At 44.2% G+C, this 12,779-nt stretch overlaps 1 protein-coding gene across 1 annotated transcript in view; it reads left to right on the top strand.

Moving 5' to 3' along the window:
* The window catches only part of LOC142488143 (uncharacterized), a 55,451-nt gene that overhangs the window by 26,429 nt on the left and 16,243 nt on the right, over positions 1 to 12,779 (top strand). The gene's annotated exons all lie outside the window — the stretch shown is intronic.

Raw genomic sequence — 12,779 nt, 5'->3', positions numbered from 1 at the left:
TGCTTGGCCATTGTAATTTTGTCCTTTAATCAGTTGTGTGTTCGTTTCTATAACATCTCAGAATGTATAATAATATATATACACACACACACACACACACACTGAGTGAGTGTGAGTGTGAGTGTGTGAGTGTGTATATATATATGTGTATGTATATATATATGTGTATATATATATGTACATTAGGCCTGTATTATTAAAATAGTGTTTTCACAAGGAAGCATGAAGTGTATTAGTTTGTGTATACCAGTTTATATAGTACTATATATATATATATATATATATATATATATATATATATATATATATATATATAGTACTATATAAACTGGTATACACAAACTAATACACTTCATGCTTCCTTGTGAAAACACTATTTTAATAATACAGGCCTAATGTTTGAGAAATATCCTAAGTATGAGACTCTAACAGTATTGTGCTTAAACAAATGTTTATTACTTAATTCAATCATGTTTCTCACCATTTAAATAGGTTTCATACAAGGTATACTTAATGCCATCAATGTTGTGTGTACTCCTGCAATATAAAAAAAAATAAAATATAATATATAAATATATATATATTTTTATAAGAGATATATTTATATATATATATATATATATATATATATACACACGTATTTAAACTCATGCAGACAGGGAGTTAACCAGACTTTCACATACACACAGAAATGTAAGCGGGGAAAAAACATTTCTTTTTGCAGGTGTGTTTTTACTGATATGCCTGGCTAAGAAATATTTTCACACACTGGTCTTTGTTAGTTTTCAAAAAAACACTATGTGAACGCATTCACAGTCTAGGGATGTTTTTCACAAACGAGATAAAAGAAGGAGAAATGTTTCTCCCACAGTCCCATATCACGAACCACAACTGTTAACCCAATTAGACAAACAAATCCAATTGGCGTTTGAAATAAGGAGTCAAAGTAGTTAGTTTTGTTGACCTTGACAAGGAAAAACAGGAGTTTGTTAGCCATTCAGCACATTCATTTTGATGAGCAAATAACACAGACCTGCACACAGCTTTTGTGCTACTCAGACATGGCTGATGAATTCGTTAACAATATTAATCCCCTTTTAGGGTATAAGTACATGATCTGTGAAGCCATCTTGAACAGTCGCGGACAGAAAGCAAGCACACGCCAAATCGATGATTTCATTCGAGCAAAATATCCTTATTACCAAGACCGTAAGCATGCACGGAATTTTAATTCCTCAATAAGATTCACTTTATCAAGTAATGACTTTTTTGAACGTGACCAGGATAAGCTACAACACACCTATGGTTTCTGGAAGATTGCCCCGGAAAAACAATTTCTCCTGAAAGACGGCACTTATATTGTCGTGAAAGGCATATTTATTCCTAATGGCAATAGCAATGTATCCGCTACTACTGATCCGTTTGAATCGATACGTGCTGCAATATCTGCAGCCTCCATTCCTGAAACCCACATTGTACAAGAACAAAAGTACTATGATTATGTACCAAGCCTTTCAGCTGAAAATGCATTGGAATGGGAACCCGAAGAAATGAACCTACCTCCCGACCAATTATTTGAAGAAAGCAGTGGCGATTCCTATGAGCGCATCCTGGAGGAGATATGTGCCATACTGGATTCAGCGGTTGGGTTAAGCGTGGATGAAAATGCCTTGCATTTCTGGAGCGACCAGTTGCAGCCAGGCGAAGAGTTAATTCTAGAAGAATGGTAAATATAACAATCGTTATGCGTTGACTCTGCGTTTAAATTTTTTTTTTTTTTGTAACCACCATTTTCACTTTCAATGCGTGGATACAGCGTAACATTGCAGACTGCATAACATGTAGCGATCACAAACAAATTGTTTCCTAATACAATATAGTAGGACCTGAAAGAGTAGTACACATTGCTGACGGAATAAATATACGTACTTTCCTATCCCTTTAAACATATTAGCAACATTTTACCATTACTCTAACACATACCTGTTTTGTTATCATGCAACATCTACAACATTGAAAACCGGGTCCACCACGTATGACGTGGGACCCTTGTCATGGGCCAAGGCGTCCTTAAAAAGGATTAGTGATGTAAGTCCCGCCCCCAAGCGACGTGCGCGCCTCAAAGCCTATTGGCTGTCATGTTTTGTTATAGTAACGGTAACTGCAGTGTGTGATGCGTGCGGCTCAGTGTTTGTAGGCGTACCCTGGGCGTTAGCCGAATGTTAATTGAGTGGGAGGAGTGTTAGCGTGCGTTTCACGCTGGCTTAACATGACGTCACACGTATTGCATTTGCGCATTGTGTTATCGGCCGTGCTTTCTGTTCAAACACGTCTGTTTAAAAAGAATACAGATGTACTCGTTTAGAACGAATGTAGTTTCGTCTTCATTGTATTTGAAATAAAGATGTTATGTTTACTGGTATTTTCAACATGTATTGAACGCACAACGTACGCTTTGTTTTGCGCATGCGCTAACAGTTAGTGGAGCCAAGCGTGAAGTGCGTGCGCACACAAAGATGTGCGCGCACATCTTTCAGTATACAGGCAACGTTCACTTCTTATACATAGTTATGCCTGCTACAAATTTAAAGAAACATTACATACTGATGAACAGTTTTACTTCTAACATATAAGTGAGTGACGTGTGTATCTACACAATCATATAGAGCTGCGTAACGCGTTGTCACGGATGCATATCTAGTAAGGTGCCATCTTTGACCATCATGTGTTTGCTGTATTTCAGAGATGTCGGGGAAGATACAATCGGATCAATGTATGATTTCAGAAGAGTCTACCTTTATATGAGATGATTGTGAGGAGGAGCCACCGACTACTATACTACATATGGAACTAATTTTATATTGCTTGCAGCGCTTATTAACAAACAATTAAAAATGTGATACCCTTATGCCTATATTGCATAAGCACTTAATTAACATAATGATGTTGCAAAAGAGTGCCTCATGAATTTTTATTGAGTGTTCTTTAATGACTACTAACATTTTATGACATGGTGTGTTTTATATATAACAACCATTCCCACTCTGCTAACACATTTGTGTATTCTAATATGTAATGGAACGTATGACTGTCGAAACTATGTAACAATAATAATAATAATATGAGCATGTTCATGTATAGGGCTGCTAGTTGTACGCAGCGATTTACAGACACATGTTTCAGCCTGAGGTCCCTGGCCCGTGGAACGTACAAATGTTTTTTTGCCGCATGAGGCACAGGGAGATAAAGTGACTTGGCCAAGGTCACAAGGAGCCCACACCGGGAATTGAACCAGACTCCCCTGCTTCAAACTATCAGTGCCAGTGTGTGTCTTTACTCACTGAGCCACTCCTTCTCCCAATGTAAAGGACACTTACAACCAAGTAGCCATTTATTTTTAAAATCTCTTGTTACATGGGTATGTAGATAAAATGGTTTGGGACTGTAGCAAATAATGTTACTGGCCAGATGTTATGGTCCCCTCCAATGCATGATGTTCTGAATATGACATCACCATCATGTTATGAAGTACGTTTCTGTGTATATTTCATTAACCTAACTAACTATAGTTTACTGTGTTTATTAATCGTTTAGAAATACATAGTATAGTCAATATGATGATATAAGCTACCATAATAAAGCTGGTGTTATCATTTGTCGGTGTTATACATGGATCCTACACCAATTGATAGAGACACAAACAGTTGTCTTAAAAAGTGTGTCTATGCTAGTGATGAATGTGCTCCCGTAAGTAAACAAATAAGTACAGTTATCCCCTTTTCTCCAACCACCTCTATATTACATTAATGGAAATTATAAGGAAACATACATAAAATGTGATGAAATGTGAGTAATCATTTTGTAATACAATGCACATGAAAGCTCAAGAGTAGCTAAATGCATATACATGATACAGAAAGTACATATATGTAACATTTGTGTTTAAACCAATATGTTGGGTTTTTAGTTCCAATAATTATAGGAAGATTGAGGTAGCCACATCTTATGAGAGATGTCAGCAAATATACATACCATGATCAGTCATACTGGAGATATACCTATAATGCAAAGGAACAATATATAAATTGCAAACATTGACATGCCATCTTCAGTACCGTAAACAACACAGCAAAGTGTGTATTTGGTGTTAAATGTACAACACCATGTATATTTCATGACATTCAAAATGTAAATCAGCCTGGTGTACACATCATATGGATGTACATGTTACACTGCACCAATAACATTGTATGTAAGCATACTAGAAGCATGAATGATTATGGGCATAATATGTGTTTTGTCTTAGCATAAGGAATAACACAATGCTAAAATATTATTGCTTTGTTACCCAAGTTGTATTCACATACACACAACTAAAGTACAATTGAAGAGGGATTATATAACCTGTGCAACAATAACATACCGGTGCCACATCCCTTTGTGCACACAGCAGAGAAAAGAAAGGTGTGCAACCCATATTCATCTGTGTCCTAACAGAAGGTTATATAAAGAAACATTATTGTTAATATAACATAATTAAACTATAAAAGTAGTACTAGGAACATATGAGTTTGTACTTACAAGAAAAAAATGAATTGATGAGATTCTGTCGTGTCTGGCCACCACTGGCTGTTTGTTCATTTTCAGCAGCTACATGGGTGGGATGCTCGTCTACCAAAGCCTCAGCTAGGTCTGACTGTACATTGTGCCTGAGTGCAACATTGTGCAAAATGCAACAGGCAAGGATAATATCAGACACTTTTTGAGGCTTGTATAGAAGAGCCCCACCAGTTCTGTCCAGACACCTAAACCTGGTCTTGAGTAGGCCAAATGTCCTCTCTATAACAGATCTTGTAGATATATGGGCTGCATTGTACCTGTCCTCTGCTTCAGTTTGAGGGTTTAGCACCGGAGTCAAGAGCCACGGCCTAATTCCGTATCCTGAGTCACCTATAATGAATGGAGCACACATAAGCTGACATTAGTGATCAAATTGTACAATGCCAACATTCCTAAATCAACATGTGTTTTGTGTTAGAACATGTAAATATGTACTCACCCAGCAGCCAACCAGGTTCAAAATGTCCCTCTTCGAACGCATGGAAGACTGAAGAGTTCCTCAGGATAGAGGAATCGTGACTGGAACCAGGGAACTTGGGTACCACATGCATTATCCTCATCGTGGCATCACATACCACCTGTACATTGAGTGAATGGTAGTGCTTCCGATTGCGGTACACATGCTCACTCTGACTAGGTGCAATCAAAGCAACATGTGTGCAATCGATTGCACCCAGCACACATGGTATCCCTGCTATATTATAAAAGCCAGTCCTGACTTCCAGCCACTCTGTCGCCTCTGTAGGAAAATGAATATAATTCCTAGCGCGTCTATTGAGTGCATAGAGAAACTGGGTCAAGGCCCGCGAGAATGTAGATTGCGAGACCCCGCCCACTATGCCCACAGTTGTCTGGTATGACGCGGAAGCAAGATAATGTAATGAGCACAGCATTTTAACAAGCCCAGGGACTGCACGACCTCTGGCTGTGAAAAAATCTAAATCCCCCCTTATCTCCTCATAAAGAGCTAAGATTGCTGCTGAACTCAAACGATAGCGACTTACAATCTCCTCCTCACTCATCCCATCTAACAGGGTTCTCTCCCTGTACAGACGCGGACGAGGCACAAGTTGTCTCCTCTGTCTTCTCCTCTGATCTCCTGTCCCTCTACCTGTCCCTCGGCCTGTCCCTCTCCCTGTCCCTGTCGTATCCGCGTCACTGTCACTGTCCCTCGGTGTGTCCCTCCCTTGCCCTATATGATTGTCTTCATCATCAAGCATGTCATAGAAAAGAATGTTCCTCCGTCTCCTAAACATTCGCAACATTTTGAAATGAGTAGCTGTGAATGAGCAGGTAATGTGCGTCCTTTAAATAGGTATGTGATGATGTCAGGTGACATAGTAAAATGCAAGGTGTTACATTAACATAATAAAGTACTTCTGTGGCAAGCTGTGTGCACTTGTTGTTCTAAGTATTTGTTGTGTGTATTCTGCAGGGAATGATGATATTTGGCAATGATGTGACGTGAAGCTTTGTACAAAGATTGCTTGCAAATAAATAGTTGCATGTGCAATGCATGTAACACTTGTGAACGCAAGAGTCAGTCATGTAATGAGACAAAAAGGCTGAGATTGACGTGGGAAAAGTTTTGTGTAACATGTGTAATTATCCATGTTATTGTGACATGTTGGCAACAATGAATAGTCGTGTGCATATGCATGCATTTGTGTAAGGAGGATAGTTGGTATAGAATGAGTTTACAAGGTGTCCCAATGCTGAATTACTGTACATGTGTGTATAAGTTAGGTTGAAGTGCTTGTAATGCAACGGTTACAATGTAAACATGCAATGTGATTGAGCGTCCAATAAGTGACGTCATGAAAATAGGGAGGACCCAAAAGTATATGTAAACATGAGAAGACAGATGTACATGAACGTTTAAAGATGCGTGTCACATTACAAGCATTGTGTAATGTAAAGGAAGATGAATATACTGTGTATGAGTGACATGTGTGACATGTGTGACATCATGTAAATAATTGTCGCTGAGTTGAGTAAAATGTGTGATATGATGTGAGGTTCTCCTTTAAGAGTGTAGTATAGTATTTTCCCTTGCCACATCATCACATGATGAGTAATGTGACCCGCAAATGCTGAAAACATGTAAAAGTCGAATGTTATGCAAATAAGACACATCAGCTGTGACACAATGCAGGGAATGCCCCCACACTGTAATGCAAATCCCCCTTGTACTGTGAGCAATGAAACGTAAACAGTACTATACTGTTATACGTCCCCGCTCCATTGACTTCCATTGATGTACAGAAGATGTTTTTTTTCTAAGTGCCGTTCCGGCAGCCTTAGCGATCGTTCTCCCGTCCAAACTGCCAACTTTAGTTGGCGGGAGAAATCGGCCATAACATCTCAATTTCGTAGTGCCGATCAGCCCCGATAAGCTGTTTTTTTTTGTTGAATCCAGCCGATTTAAAAAAGTGGCGATCAGTGTCGAAAACAGGCTTATCGGCAGGCGACTGGCCATAACCAAATTATCGGCTCCGAAACCTGGCGATATGAAGCACTTATCGGCGCTTACTGAATCTCAAACCCAATTTTGGCTATAACATGGCCATATTTCCCTTATCAACGCTTACTGCATGAGGCCCTATCTCCCTTCCACTGCCCCCCTCCTCCCCTGCACAAACCTGTGCTACTATAGCGTGAGGTCTACCGGGATATCTGTGCTCTACTAAACTGTGGGTGCGGTCTACACTAGATGGCGCTCTGCTTCAGCTGGAGTAGCTGTAAGGACACTAGATGGCCCTTACTCTAAATCCCTACTGTAAAAACCCTTACCCTAAAAACCCCTAAACCAGTGGTTCCCAAACTTTTTTGGTTCAAGGCTCCCTCAGGCGATCAGGATTTTTTCAAGGCTCCCCAAGGTGATCAGGATTTTTCCACGGCGCCCAAAGTGAAAACAAAGTTGTATATACATACCTAACAGTTGGAGTGCGCAGTTGGTATGTCTCTCACACAGACTCTCTCTCTCGCGCACGCACTCTCTCTCTCGCGCACGCACTCTCTCACGCACGCACTCTCACACTCTCTCTCTCTCTCTCTCTCTCTCTCTCTCTCTCACACTCTCTCTCACACTCTCTCTCTCTCACACTCTCTCTCTCACACTCTCTCTCTCACACTCTCTCTCTCACACTCTCTCTCACTCTCTCTCTCTCACACTCTCTCTCTCACACACTCTCTCTCTCACACACACACTCTCTCTCTCTCACACACTCTCTCTCTCTCACGCTCTCTCACACTCTCTCTCAATCTCACACTCTATCTCTCACACTCTCACACTCTCTCTCACACTCTCACACTCTCTCTCACACTCTATCTCTCACTCTCTCTCTCTCACTCTCTCTCTCACACACTCTCTCTCTCACACTCTCTCGCTCACACTCTCTCTCTCACACTCTCTCTCTCACACACTCTCTCTCACACTCTCACACTCTCACACTCTCACACTCTCTATGTCTCTCTCACTGTCAGGAATCGGCGTTCTCCTCGCTTCCCACACAGAGCACTCCCTCTCCGCAGGGAGCCCCTGGACACACAAAACAATCTTGCCTTACCGGCCTCCACGGCTCCTCGCCCCTGCCGCCGTCGCGGGATCACTCCCCTCGGCGATTCCTCTGCTCAGCGCCGGGCGCGCCCACGTCCTCCTGCACGCACACCTACACGCACGCCAGCCCCAGACAATATGTGCATGCATTCCCAGCTTACAGAGCACACGCCTAACAGAGCACTTTTAACCACTGCTCCTGCAGTGAGGCGTCGCCCCCAAGCATCACACAGTTCCATGCAAATCAAGAATTACACTCAGCTGGGCTGTAACACCTCCCTCCTATCAGGGAAGACTCCTTGCAGTCCTCCAGGCCTGCCCCCTTTTCCCATTGGCCTGCCCAGCTTTATTATGCCTGTGCTTCCCATCACTCGTCGCTCGACATAGTCTCTGTATGGAAGTACTTCTGGATTCTCTCAGTGTTTTCACAGATTCTGACGCGGCTTGTACGACTACCCTCTCTGGCTCTCGATCTCGGCACCCCTTGGACAACGCTCACTCTGGTAACCCCTTGAACACGGCTTGGACTACGACCTATCTCCACTCTCCACTCCCTGACCTCGGCAAGGCATTCATCTCTCTATCTCTACAACCGGTACCGGCAAGTATTGTCTACCTTACTACACCTGGCCTGGCAACGCTTCATACCACACTCCGGACACGCTCCCTTTGCTGCGGGTGCGTGTATTACCACTTCCCCCTTCAGCTCAGGGGACGGGTCTGGTCTGCGGGCAGCACCGGCGTAACATTATGTCGAGCCCACAAGACGCAGACCAGACCGAACTTCAGCAGTTTCTCTCTAATCTGCGTCAGCAAACCCAGGCCATGGCGGATCAAATTGTGGCACTTACACGCCAGGTCGCAGTACTCTCAGACAGGGTACCGACTGCGACCCCGCCAGATGTAAGCCCCCACTCCGCAAGCGAAGTTAGCAGCTCAGATGTAAGGATTCCTCCCCCCAAGCCTTATGCAGGTGAACCGCAAGATTGTAGGGGTTTCCTAAACCAGTGTGAGGTGCAGTTTGAAATGGCCCCCCGTCTCTACAATACTGATCGCAAGAAGGTAGCCTACATTTTTAACCTCCTCACTGGCAGCGCCCTGGCTTGGGCTTCCCCGGTTTGGGTGCGACGTTCTGACCTTACCCAAGATTACCCGGCATTTAAAGCCGAGTTTCAACGGGTATTCGATTCCCCCGCTCGTCGAGAGATGGCATCTGTTTCTCTCCTCCAGATCACTCAGGGACGGCGGATCTTGACACAGTATTCTGTGGAATTCCGGACTCTAGCAGCCGAGACTAACTGGGGACAAGAGGCTCTCGTCTCCGTATTCTGGCAAGGCCTGGCAGATCCCATCAAGGACGAACTCTCTCGCCAATCCAGGCCAGATCAACTGGAGGTCCTGATTGATTTGGCCGTCCGAGTGGATCAACGCATCCAGGTACGCCGCTCAGAGCGTCAGCGCACTCGCTTCCATAACTTTCAAGTTCCGTTCCCCAGTACTCTCAGCAGCACTCCTGCTCCCCCAAGTACTACCACACCTCTTTGTCCTGCACTGGAGTTGCCAGAGCCAATGCAATTGGGGGTACAACGCATCCGCACACCGATACGGCAGTTCCGCCACGCCGGGGCATTGTGTTTCTACTGCGGATCCATGGAACATCTGGTTCGGGAGTGTCCACTGTGTCCGGGAAACGGGAACACCCAGTGAGTACAGAGGGGCTCTCTCTGGGTGTAATGTCTCCACGTCCCCTTCATAAAAATGAACTCCCTAAGAAACTTACATTTCCAGTCTTCCTTTCAGGCGATAAGTTCAAGACTTCTACCGCCGCTTTCATTGACTCAGGAGCTGGAGGAAACTTCGTGGATCTTGAATTCGGCAGGGTAAACCGTATACCACTAGTGAGAAAGAAGGTTCCCATCGCACTCGCTGGTATCGATGGACGTCCTCTTACCCCGGCCCACATCTCCTTAGAGACGGCTCCCTTGCTTCTGTCCTCACATCTGCACAAGGAGACCTTAGTTCTCGATGCCATTCACGCTCCTGGGATACCCATCACCCTTGGTCTTCCTTGGCTACAGCTTAACAATCCTCTCATTGACTGGACTTCCTCTGCTCCTATTTCCTGGAGGTCGAGGTCAGGCGAGACTCATCAACTGCTGGCCAATACCTCTGTTCCCGAAGTTATTCTACCTTCCGTTTACCATCAATTCCGGGACGTTTTTAATAAGGTACAGTCAGACCTCTTTCCGCCACACAGGACTTACGATTGTCCAATCGATCTAGTTCCTGGTTACTCCCTACCCAAGTCCAAGACCTACCCCTTGTCGTTACCAGAATCTCACGCTATGGATGAATATATCCAGGAGAATCTCAAGAAAGGGTTTATTCGTCACTCCAATTCCCCAGCAGGGGCTGGGTTTTTCTTCGTCAAGAAAAAGGACGGGTCGTTGAGGCCTTGCATCGATTACAGGGGTTTAAACCAGATAACTATTAAAAATCGTTACCCCCTTCCCCTTATTACCGAACTGTTCGATAAATTACAGGGGGCCAAGATTTTTTCCAAGTTGGATCTGCGTGGTGCCTATAACCTGGTGCGCATCAGGAAGGGGGATGAATGGAAGACGGCCTTCAACACGCATAGTGGACACTACGAATATCTGGTAATGCCTTTCGGCTTATGTAATGCTCCCGCTGTCTTCCAGGATTTCATCAACGACGTCTTTCGTAAGGTACTCAATATTTTTGTTATTGTATACTTGGATGATATCCTGATTTTTTCCAAAGATCTCCAGGACCATATACGCCACACCTCCTATGTCCTTTCCCGTCTCCGTGAACACCATTTGTACGCCAAACCGGAGAAGTGCACCTTTCATACGACCTCTACTCCGTTCCTGGGGTATATTATTTCCGATGAGGGGTTTATGATGGACTCCGGTAAACTTCAAGCAGTCACTGAATGGCCAAGACCCAACTCTCTCAAGGCCATACAACGTTTTTTAGGGTTCGCTAATTACTATCGTAAGTTTATACAGAGTTTTTCCACCATTGTGGCACCCCTCACTGCGCTCACCAAAAAAGGAGCTGATCCTTCTGCTTGGTCATCCGAGGCCATCTCCGCCTTCGAGACACTCAAGGAAGCCTTTATATCCGCACCTATTCTCCGTCATCCCAACATCGAACTTCCCTTCGTCATGGAGGTCGACGCTTCTGATTGCGGCGCTGGTGCCGTTCTTTCCCAGAGACCCACGCCCCAAGATAAGTTCCATCCCTGTGCATATTTTTCCAAGAAATTCTAGTCTGCCGAGAGGAATTATGACGTGGGTAACAGGGAACTTCTGGCCGTGAAGATGGCTCTTCAAGAGTGGAGACACCTGCTGGAGGGGTCAAAAGAGCCGTTTACTATTCTCACGGACCACAAGAACCTTCTTTACATAGAGAACGATCGACGCCTTGTTCCACGACAAGCTCGTTGGGCTCTTTTTTTTTCTCGCTTCGATTTTCACCTGTCCTATATCCCCGGGACCAAGAACGTAAAGGCAGACGCACTCTCCCGAATACATTCTTCTGAAGAGAGGCCAGAGGAATCGTTGGAGACTATTCTTCCACATGAGAGGATTCTCGCCACGTCTACGTTCAAGAATCTTGACAAGATTTTGCACTCCCAGAGACACATTCCCAAGGACTTGGTCGTTCCCGACAACAAACTCTTTGTACCATCCAAATTTGTTCCAGAGGTCCTGTCTTGGGGTCACTCCTCTAAATCTGCAGGTCATCCAGGTTTTAAGAAGACTACTGATCTCATTCGTCGGAATTTCTGATGGCCAAGGATGTCTCAAGATATTCTGGAGTTTACCCGCGCATGCCCCACGTGCGCTCAAAGCAAGACTCTCTGTCAAAAGCCTCAGGGTTTTCTGTTACCCCTTCCAGTTCCCGACCGCCTCATGTCCCACATTTCTATGGACTTCATCGTGGAGTTGCCCAGGTCCAGAGGAATGAACACTATCTTGGTGGTCGTGGACAGGTTCTCGAAGATGTCCCATTTCATTCCACTTAAAGGATTACCCACCTCCCCCGCCCTTGCTGATATCTTTACGGAGCATATTTTCCGGATTCATGGGATCCCTTCGTCCATTGTTTCTGACAGAGGTTCTCAGTTCGTATCCAAATTTTGGAGAGCTTTCACGAAGAGATTGGGCATCTCTTCTTCCTTCTCTTCCGCCTATCATCCTCAGTCCAATGGACAAACGGAGAGAATCAATCAATCCCTGGAGAAGTACCTGAGATGTTTTATATCCGATTTCCAGGATGATTGGGCTCAACTCCTCTCTTGGGCAGAGTATGCCGTCAATTCTGCAAAAAACGAGTCCACCCGGGAGTCACCCTTCTTTATAAATTATGGGTTCCACCCTCCCTGTCTTCCCATCCCCAACATTCCTTCTGGAGTACCAGCCGTAGATGAATGCATTTCTTCCCTCCAAACCGCATGGTCCAGGATTCAGTCTACCCTTCTCAACTCCTCCCGCAGATCGAAACTACAGGCCGATCGTCGTCGTCGTTCGGCGCCCAGTTACAAACCAGGGGATTTGGTATGGCTCTC

This window comes from Ascaphus truei, chromosome 2, assembly GCF_040206685.1.
Source record: "Ascaphus truei isolate aAscTru1 chromosome 2, aAscTru1.hap1, whole genome shotgun sequence".
NCBI classification, from domain to species: Eukaryota; Metazoa; Chordata; class Amphibia; order Anura; family Ascaphidae; genus Ascaphus; species Ascaphus truei.
This window is presented reverse-complemented; position numbering and strand designations above follow the sequence as displayed.